This window comes from Narcine bancroftii, chromosome 8, assembly GCF_036971445.1.
Source record: "Narcine bancroftii isolate sNarBan1 chromosome 8, sNarBan1.hap1, whole genome shotgun sequence".
In the NCBI taxonomy this organism is placed as follows: Eukaryota; Metazoa; Chordata; class Chondrichthyes; order Torpediniformes; family Narcinidae; genus Narcine; species Narcine bancroftii.
The window spans coordinates 135,789,284-135,799,332 of record NC_091476.1 but is presented as its reverse complement, the minus strand read 5'-3'; the positions used below and the strand labels follow the sequence as shown (position 1 = coordinate 135,799,332).

Here is a 10,049-nt window from a genome sequence, read left to right as displayed (position 1 = left end):
TTGGCGAGCCTTCCTTGTGATTGCGTTGACATGGAGGCCCTGGGATAACTCTTAGAAGATGTTGACACCTCGGAATTTGAAGTTCTTCACCCTTTCCACTGCTGATTTCTCGACGAGGACTGGTTTGTGTTCTAATCTCCCCCTTATGAAGTTCACAATCAGTTCCTGAGTTTTAAGGACCTTGAGTGCAAGGTTGTTGTGTGTACAAAGTTGGCGTTTTAGTTTTAAGTTACAAAGCATGTATAGTGAACAGTGATAGTGGCAAGAAAACTAAGCATCAGTGTTACTTGAATTGTGGGCAAGGGCAGAGTTACTTCAAAAGAACTAGCTCAATTACTCTTTGGTCCATTTCAGGTAAATGTAGCTGCCTAAGCCAAACTCTTATCAAGAATTGCAGTGCAGGATTGAAAATCATCTGAAGGAGCTTTAGCACTGGTTTATGCTGTCAAGAATAAATCCAACCAAAGAATTCCAGATAAAGACTATTGATTCTTTGATTTCTGAGTCATTTTAATTGGACCTCAAAGCAACCTGCAGTTGAACACTGGTGTGATGGATTATTTCACCTCGCTCATTTCCCGACAAGGTTTGCAGTGGCTGCCTTTAGTGGTGGTGGGCTGCGGGGAAGAACGGGCCTGATGCAAAAATCAGGGCAATCCAGGAGAATCTGGCACCATTTCAAAAATTCAATGATGTGCTCAAATCCATCATTGTGAGGCTCCTGCCTAGCTGAGGATCAGTAGAAAAGACAAGGAATCAGTAACACCTTATCCAAACCATGCCATTTGTTTCTCTAGCCTGCTATTAAGTTTTTATAGGCTTACCGTGAGCTTGTCTGGAAGGATTGAGACATGTAGGCGCACTAAATCAGAACAGATGAAAGCAATCTTTTCATACTCTTGAAATGTGACTTAACAAGAAAACCCTTAGTCTGCAGTTTCCTGATCATTGCATTTACCTCAATACTTCTGAAATTTGAAAATACAGTAATATAAATTGAGGATAAATCCTGACAATTGGTAAATTATTATGTAAAATTATTTAAAATACAAAGATTGGTTTTATTTTGCCTCAAGTCATGCAGCAGCCAATTAAACATAATGAAGATCCTGCAACAGGAATTATTCAAGGGAAGTTTGTGGACAGGGCTTGGATTACTGAAAGCATTGGCTTTGGTTATCCAAGGTTCCTTCATCTCTGGAAAGGACACATTGGATTGCAATACCAGATCTGCATTCAAAAGAAGTAGAAAAAATGGAGCAAAGTGCCTCCAGCCTGGTATATCTTCACCATGCTGTTTGGAAGGTGCTGGGATCCATAATTGAAAGTTGCGAGAATTACAAGGATAATTCTGGGAATGAAAGGGTTATCATAGGAAGAGTGTTTGACAGCTCTTGGCCTGTACTCATTGGAATTTAGGAGAATGAGAAGGGATCTCATTGAAACAGTCTGAATGTTGAAAGGCATGGACAGAGTAAATGTCGAATGGATGTTTCCCATGATGGGAGAGTCTAGGACGAGGTGGCACAACTTCAGGATTGAGGGGTGTCTGCTTAGAACAGAGATGTGGAGGAATTTCTTTAGCCAGAGAGTGGAGAATCTGTGGAATTTGATGCCACAGGCAATTGTGTAGGCTGGGTTACTGGGTGTATTTAATGCAGAGATTGTTAGGTTCTTGATTAGGTGAGGCATCAAAGGTTACAGGAAGAAGGCCGGGCAGTGGGACTGAGTAGAAAAATGAATCAGCTCATAATTAAATGATGGGGCAGTCTTGATGGGTGGAATGGCCTACTTCTGTTTGCATGGTATTGTATGGTATTATGGTCTTATTTAGAAACTCACAATATTGTGTATACTCATGTAATAGTTGAGTTTTGGGGACCAATTTTTTTTTGGTTTGTCTTTTACACGGTAACTTCTTTTGACTGCGCAAAGTACCTGTGTCGTTCAAGGTGTCGAGAGCTCGGATGGCCGGGGCCAGGTGGCAAGTCTGTGTTTGGGGCTTCGGGAGCTCAGATAGGTAGGCAGCTGGGGCAGGAATTCAGGGGGGGAAAGTGGTTGGGCCAAAAATAGGGGTGGTCGATTTTTACATGCGACATACGGAAATACGCAATTTTGGGGCCAAAAAAGGGGGAGGGCGATGGCTTTTACATGGGATCAAGTATTACACAAGTATATTCAGTACTAATAGCACTAATGTAAAGTCGAGCTCAAGAGTCAGCTTGCAGACTGAATGAATTATTTTTAAAAATGACCAATACCTTTGGGGTTAAAGGGGGAGGTGATATTGGCAGAACGTAAAACAATCAGATCCCTGAATGGGATTAAAGCAGTGCTCTTCATGGAGTAGGAGACATGCCAATAAGTCTTCCTGTGCTTCACCTGCTTGTCTGAAAAGGGCAATTCTTATTCTTCAATGTTCATGGCAAATGATGTTTCAAATGTTATGCAGCAATTGGAAAGATTACTTTATATGAAGCCACGTGAAGAAGCTGTGAACTAAGTTTGGGCCATAGAGCCAGATGGAGGTTTAGGTTATCAATGAATACATATATACAACCTGGAATAAAGCCCTTTATGACACTGTGCCCACAGCGACCATCACCCATTTACACTAAACCCACACTAATCCCTTATTATTCTCAAGATATTCCCATCAAATATTTCCTGCTCCCCCTCCCCCAATGCTATCATTCAGTTGCACAGGTAATTTACGTGTGAAACATGAAAGTCTGCAGTTGTAGTAAAAACACATAAATGCTGAAGGAACTCAGCAGGGCTCACAGTGTCCATAGGAGGTAAAGATATATTACCAATGTTTCCGGCCTGAGCCCTTCTTCAAGATACAAGTAAAAAACTGGCAGGCACCTGCATTAAATGGCTGGGAGAAGGAAAGAAGGGGCAGGGGAAGGAGCATAGACAAAAGGATAGGAGAGGAGCAGGATGGTGAGAATTGGTCAGGGGAGGGGGTGGCTCTGGAGGAATGGATACTTTCAGCAGCTAATTAAACCACCAACCTGAAGCCTGAGCAAACCCACCAGGAAAGAATAGAGGAGTCATTAGGCCCTAACAAGCTGCCATGTAAAATGGGGTTAGCACCCCACTAAATGCGGCAGCTTGAAAGGGTCTGACCTGGTCAGCGTGGTCCAAATCCAACTGCGTCCCTGACCTATCTCAGAGGTAGTCAGGGAACCCATTTAAATTTACCTAGGTCGTGTCCACCAGCGGCTTGAAAATGAAAGTGGCCGACCCAGTTGTTCTGGTGATGTCAGCACTCCCGTGCGTGCATCACTGGGCTGCATCTACTGAAATGCGCAGTGTTTACATCCTGCTGCTCCTCCAATGACTGCAGCATTTGGCTGACAGCAGTGGTCGCGACAGTTGCCTGCTGTACTGCACAGCAGAGGAGTTGCTTAGCCAAGATCTGAAGATCGTTCCCGTTCCTGTTTGCCATTTGGACTTCGATTCATCACTTCCATCAGTGAGTGTGTGGCACATCATTTAACGCGTCATCGCGGGGGCAGAATCCCCCTTAAATCACTGGGTTGGCGATTTAATGAATCGATCCTCCTGCAGCACCTGGGTCTCAGGAGGGCTACCCAGGTGCTGCAGCTTAAAAGTGCCTATTGGGTCATATAACAGGCCCTTCGGACCAACACATCCATGCCAATCAAGTTGGTATACTGTGCTAATCCCATCCATCTGCATTTGGTTCGTATCCCTTCCAATCTGTTCATCTATCCAAACATCTTTGGAGTATCAGAATTGTACCTGCTTCTACAGTTTCCTCTCACAGCTTGTTCCAGATATGGATCACACACTGAATTAAAAATGTGCTCCTCAGGACCCTCTTAAATCACTCCCCTCGCACCTTAAGCAGCTGCAGTCCAGAGAGATGCCACAAATGCAGAAGAGTTCAGCCAGTTGCTGTCGCTGTGATGGCCTTTGTGCAACACCGTTGTGTTTCGAGCAGTCACATCATCCAGTTGCCAAATGAAAGGCCATATTTCAACAGCCCCAAGATCTAAGCTAAAGCAAGTGATTCAAACTACTTTAGTGGCAATCAGAAATGACAGCAGAAAGGAAGACTTCACAGTTTGAAAGTTCATTCAGATAATGAGGACCTGCAAATGCACAGTATAGATGAGCAGTAAGAGCCACAAACGGACTTTCACATAATGGTATTGATAACAGCCAGTGCATTAAAATGCAAATTGGCGCTGCCTCCGATTGTTTGCCAATGAATCAAGAAATCTCTTCCAGCAAGTCCAGCCAAATGAGCCTGCTCTGTATTAAATAAGAGCATGGCTGATCCAACTTTCCTGCTCTCTCCCCATACCCTTTTTATTCCCTTGTAGATGTCTATAAGATTCTGCCTTGAAAATATTCAATGATTAAGCCTCAGCAGCTTCCTGAAAGATAATATTCCTCCACATGCTTGTCTGAAAAGGGCAATTCTTATTCTTCAAATTTCAATGTGAGCTTATTGTCAGATACATATGTATGATGTACAGTTGCACTAAAAATTTTACTTGCTGCTGTCAAACACGTATGTAAGAAACATCAACTACAATAGTAAAACATTAAGTAACCACAAATACTAAGACAGAAAAATGGACAATAAATATCAAAGGATAGATAGATAAATATTCACATTTGCAGTTAGTGGAAGACAAAAATGTGATATTTCTGTAATTGTTTGGTGGTCCTGGTACAGCTTATGTTTAAGGCAGTGGCTCTCAACCTTTTTCTTTGCACTCACTTACCACTTTAAGAAATCCCTTACTAACCACAGTGTACTGATGGCATCCTATTCATCCTATGCCATCGGTGCTCAGTGGTTAGTAAGGGATAAGGTGGCATGTGAATAGAAAGATAAAGGTTGAGAATCAATGGTTTAGGGTTAGGATAGTTCAGGCAGATTCAAGTGTGATAGGCGTTGGACAGAAACTGTTCTTGAACCCAGTTCCAGATAGCCCGATTAAGTGCAACATTTTTGAGTCTGTGTCATACAGCAAAGAAGGAGGTCCTTTGGCCCACCAGTTCTACGTTGGCCATCATGAACCCATTGACACAGGTCCCATTTACCAATACCTAGTCTGTTTTCTTCTATGTCCTGGTAATTCAAGTGGTTGTCTATACACTTCTTAGAGGTTGTGGAAAGTATCTGCCTCCATCACCCTCTCAGAGTCCACACTGATTCCAGTCCACACTGGATCGAGTCTAGATTTCAGGAAGTCAAAACAACACTGGACCCAGTCTAGACTTTGGGAAGTCAAGTCCAAACCTGGATCTAGTCTGGACTTTGTGAAGTGAACCATTAGATCCAAACAAATCTGAAAATGAAACAGCTTTAAAATCCAGAACCAAACCATCCAAAAATTGACAGTGGTGAAACCTGTAAAAAGATCAGGAAATCTATAAAATTTGGTATTTAGGCTAGAACAGTGGTTCTCAATCTTTTTCTTTCCACTCACATACCACTTTAAGTAATCCCTATGCCACTGGTGCTCTGAGATTTGTAAAGCATTGCCTAAAGTGGTATATGAGTGGGAAGGGAAGGTTGAGAATCACTGCTCCAGACCCAATTGTTACAGAAATATTTTGCTTGAGAAAAATTGTCATTGGCCCATTTCCTTTGGAGTTATGAACCTGTCCACATAATGAATCAATTAGGTATGATTAAAACAATGGTTTTCAAACTTTTTCTTACCACCTTAAGCAATCCCTTAGTAATCACAGAGAACCGATGGCAAAGGGATTACTTAAAGTGGTCTGTGAGTGGAAAGAAAATGGTTGAGAACCACTGGGTTAGATTTATCATTGTTCACATTTTTTTCTTTATGGATCAAAAATGACACTAAGCTTTTCACTGCATTTCTGTACGTGTGGCACAAATCAGTTTATTTTCTTCATTCACACACTCTGATCCGAATTTGACAAAACGATCAAGGGCATAAGCAATAGGAGTAGGAGGGTGGACTTTACAATAAAGTAGAAATATCATACATAGTCTGGAACATTCAGTTGGTCAACTTAAGATTCAAATGAATATTTGCAGTGCACAAATAAATATGACCTCTTTCAAAATATGAATGCTCTGTCTTAATGAATTCATGAAGATATTACTTAGTATCATAAAGAGGAATTAATCGACCCCTCCATAATGTACAGCATTCCGATCATTCTGACCCATTTGAACCTGTGAAGGTTGAATATTTTGGTTAGGAGTACATTCAATATCATCCATTCAGAATGCACTAATGGACCCACTCAGCACAGAACCATGGGAATTTCCATCATCATACTGACTGGCATTTTGTACAGTAGAGGAATAAATATTCCTATCCAATTGATAATTGAAAATAACAGGAACAATTTTTGCAGGATTACAAAATCACAAGATAAAGGAACAGAAGTAGGCCATTTGGCCTATCGAATCTGATGGGTATAAGCCCACCCTCTGCTGGACATCATGACGCCCACGTCATTATCTCACCCTTCCGTATATATAACCCTGTGTGTCAGTAGCCATGTTAGTCTAATAAAAGTAAAGGATGAGAAAGCATCACGTCTCCAAGTCTTAATTGTGTGAGCGCATACACAACAGTGGCGACGAGGAACTAAATGAACCCTACACATACTCCATGCACCAACCGTGAGAAGGAAAACAACAGACTGCCTAACAACCCCAACAAATTTCTCCCAAAAGATCAAGGTGAAAGTGCACCAAGATGGTGCATAGCAATCCATTCCGAGGTGGTCCAGAAGAGAAAGAAGACCAGCTGAATGCCTTAAGGACTATGTGCCCTGATGATTATTATTAAATACTTTCCCTTTTATTTTTATAATTACTCATGAAATGTCTTATAATTCTCACTTGTAGTCCTGGGCCTGATGTAATCTTTTTAGTTCGAAGGGGCCCAGTCAGCATTTATCACACGGTTGTGGGGAGGGGGGGGCGGGGTGGGTGAAGAGTGTTGGGTATAAACCCGCCCCCTGCTGGACATCATGATGCCCCCATCATGGTGTTACCCTTCCATATATATAATCCTGTGTGTCAGTAGCCATCTTAGTCTAATAGAAATAAAGGATGAGAAAGCATCACATCTGCAAGTCTTAATGACATGAGTGCATGCACAACAGAATCTGCTCCGCAAATCCACCCTGAGCTAAACTGTTCTCTCTTCTCATTCCAATTTCTTGCCTTTTCCCCATATCCCTTGAAACTTTGACTAATTAGATACCTATCAATATCCCTCTTAAACTTCCCCAATGATCGGGCCTCCACAGCTGTATGTGGTAATGAATTCCACAATCCACAGCCTTTTGGCTAAAGAAATTTCTCCTCATCTCAATTTTAAATGGGTGCCTTCTAAATCTAAGACTGTGGCCTCTTGTCCTGGATTCACCCACCAAGGGAAACATCCTATTCACATCTACTCTGTCCAATCCTTTCAGCATTCAATATGTTTCTGTGAGATCGTCTCTCATTCTTCTATATTCCAATGAATATTGTCCAAGAGCATGTAAACTTTCTTCATATGCATTCTAGGAATCATCCTGGTAAATCTTCTCTGCACTCTCTCCATCCCTTCTAAGATAAAGGTTAGAGTTTGTGAAATGTGTGCAAGATAGTTTTTTACAACAATATGTAGAAGTGCCGACCAGAGAAGGAGCAGTGTTAGATCTACTGATGGCAAATGGGATGGGTCAAGTGACGGAGGTTAGTGTTGGTGAGCACTTCGGGTCCAGTGATCATAATGCCTTCAGCTTCAATGTCATTATGGAAAGAGAGAAGTCAGGGCCAAGGATTGAGGTTTTTGATTGGGGAAAAGCTAGATTTGAGGAGATGCGAAAGGACTTGCAGGGTGTGCATTGGGACAATTTGTTTTATGGGCAGGATGTAGTAGAGAGATGGAAGTCTTTTAAAGATCAGATTTTGAGAGTGCAAAAGCTTTATGTTCCTGTTAGGTTAAAAGGAGGGGAAAAAGGTTTGAGAGAGCCATGGTTTTCAAGGAATATTGGAAACTTGGTTCGAAGAAAAAGGGAGGCGTACATTAGATATAAGAAGCATGGAGTTAAGGAGATGTTTGAAAGATACATTGAATGTAAGAGGAATCTTAAGAGAGGAATTAGGAAAGCTAAAAGAAGGTACGAGAAAACTATGGCAAGCAGGGTGAAAACTAATCCAAAAGAGTTCTACAAATATGTTAATGGTAAGAGGAAAGCTAGAGACAAAATTGGTCCCTTAGAAAATCAGAGCGGAAAACTGTGTGTGGAGCCTAGAGAAATGGGGGAGATATTGAACAGTTTCTTTTCTTCGGTATTCACTAAGGAGAAGGATATTGGGAGATGTGAGATAAAAAAAAGCAAATTGGGTAAATATGGGGAATATAGAGATTACAAAAGGTGTAGTTTTAAGGCTTTTGAAGAATATAAAGGTGGATAAGTCTCCGGGACCAGACGGGATCTTCCCCAGGACATTGAGAGAAGTGAAGGAGGAAATAGCAGAGGCTCTGGCGGTAATTTTCCAAATGTCATTAGATATGGGGATAGTGCCGGAGGATTGGCGCATTGCGCATGTGGTTCCGTTATTTAAAAAGGGTTCAAGGAGGAAGCCTGGCAACTATCGGCCTGTAAGTTTGACGTCTGTGGTAGGTAAATTAATGGAGAAAATTCTTAGAGATAGTACTTATAAATATCTAGATAGACAGGGTCTGATCAGGAGCACTCAACATGGATTTGTGGGAGGAAGGTCATGTTTGACCAATCTGATTGAATTTTTTGAAGAGGTGACTAGGAATGTGGATGAGGGTAGCGCAGTGGATGTTGTCTATATGGACTTCAGTAAGGCCTTCGATAAGGTACCACATGGAAGGTTAGTTAGGAAGGTGCAGTCTTTAGGTATAAATTTTAAGATAGTCAAATGGATTGAACATTGGCTGAAAGGGAGAGGCCAGAGAGTGGTAGTGGATAATTGTCTGTCAGGTTGGAGGCCGGTGAGCAGTGGTGTGCCTCAAGGATCTGTATTGGGCCCATTGTTGTTCGTTATATACATTAATGATCTAGATGATGGGGTGGTGAATTGGATTAGTAAATATGCAGACGATACTAAGATAGGTGGAATAGTGGATAATGAAGAAGGTTTTCAAGGATTGCAGAGGGATTTGGGCTGCTTAGAAAAGTGGGCTGAAAAATAGCAGATGGAATTTAATGCTGATAAGTGTGAGGTGCTTCATTTTGGTAAGAAGAATCAGAATAGGACATACGTGGTAAATGGGAGAGCATTGAGGAATACAGAAGAGCAGAAAGATTTAGGAGTAACGGTACATCGTTCCCTGAAGGTAGAAACTCACGTGAATAGGGTGGTGAAGAAGGCTTTTAGTATGCTGGCCTTTATCAATCATTGCATGGAATATAGGAGTTGGGAGGTGATGTTGAGATTGTATAAGACATTGGTGCGGCCTAATTTGGAGTTCTGTGTGCAGTTCTGGTCGCCTAATTATAGGAAGGATATAAACAGAGTGGAGAGAGTGCAGAGAAGGTTTACCAGAATGTAACCTGGGTTTAAGCATCTAGAGTATAGGGAGAGATTGGACAGATTAGGTCTTTATTCTTTGGAGCTTAGAAGGTTGAGAGGGGATTTGATAGAAGTATTTAAGATTATGAAAAGGATAGACAGAGTGGATGTGGATAGACTATTTCCGTTAAGAGGAGGAAAGATTAAAACAAGAGGACATGAGTTAAGAATTAAGGAGCAGAGGTTTAGAGGTAACATGAGGGGGAACTTCTTTACTCAGAGAGTGGTAGCCGTGTGGAATGATCTTCCGGGAGAAATAGTGGCGGCGGAGTCAATTGTATTATTTAAGAAAAGGTTGGACAGGTATATGGATGAGAAGAAGATGGAGGGTTATGGGCATTGTGCAGGGAGGTGGGACTAGAAAGGGGTGTTTGGTTCAGTGCAGACTAGAAGGGCCTAATGGCCTGTTTCTGTGCTGTAATTGTTATGTTATGTTATGTTATGTTATGTTCCAACTGCACACAGT

The 10,049-nt window shown here is 41.7% G+C and overlaps 1 long non-coding RNA gene across 1 annotated transcript; it reads right to left on the bottom strand.

The window, feature by feature from the left end:
• Positions 1-531: 531 nt before the first annotated feature.
• On the bottom strand, positions 532-2,498 carry LOC138741853 (uncharacterized). The gene is made up of 3 exons (XR_011343818.1): positions 2,262-2,498; positions 825-968; positions 532-729 (listed from the first exon to the last, which is right to left on the bottom strand). It is a non-coding gene; the product is annotated as an uncharacterized lncRNA (long non-coding RNA).
• Between the last annotated feature and the right edge of the window lie 7,551 nt (positions 2,499-10,049).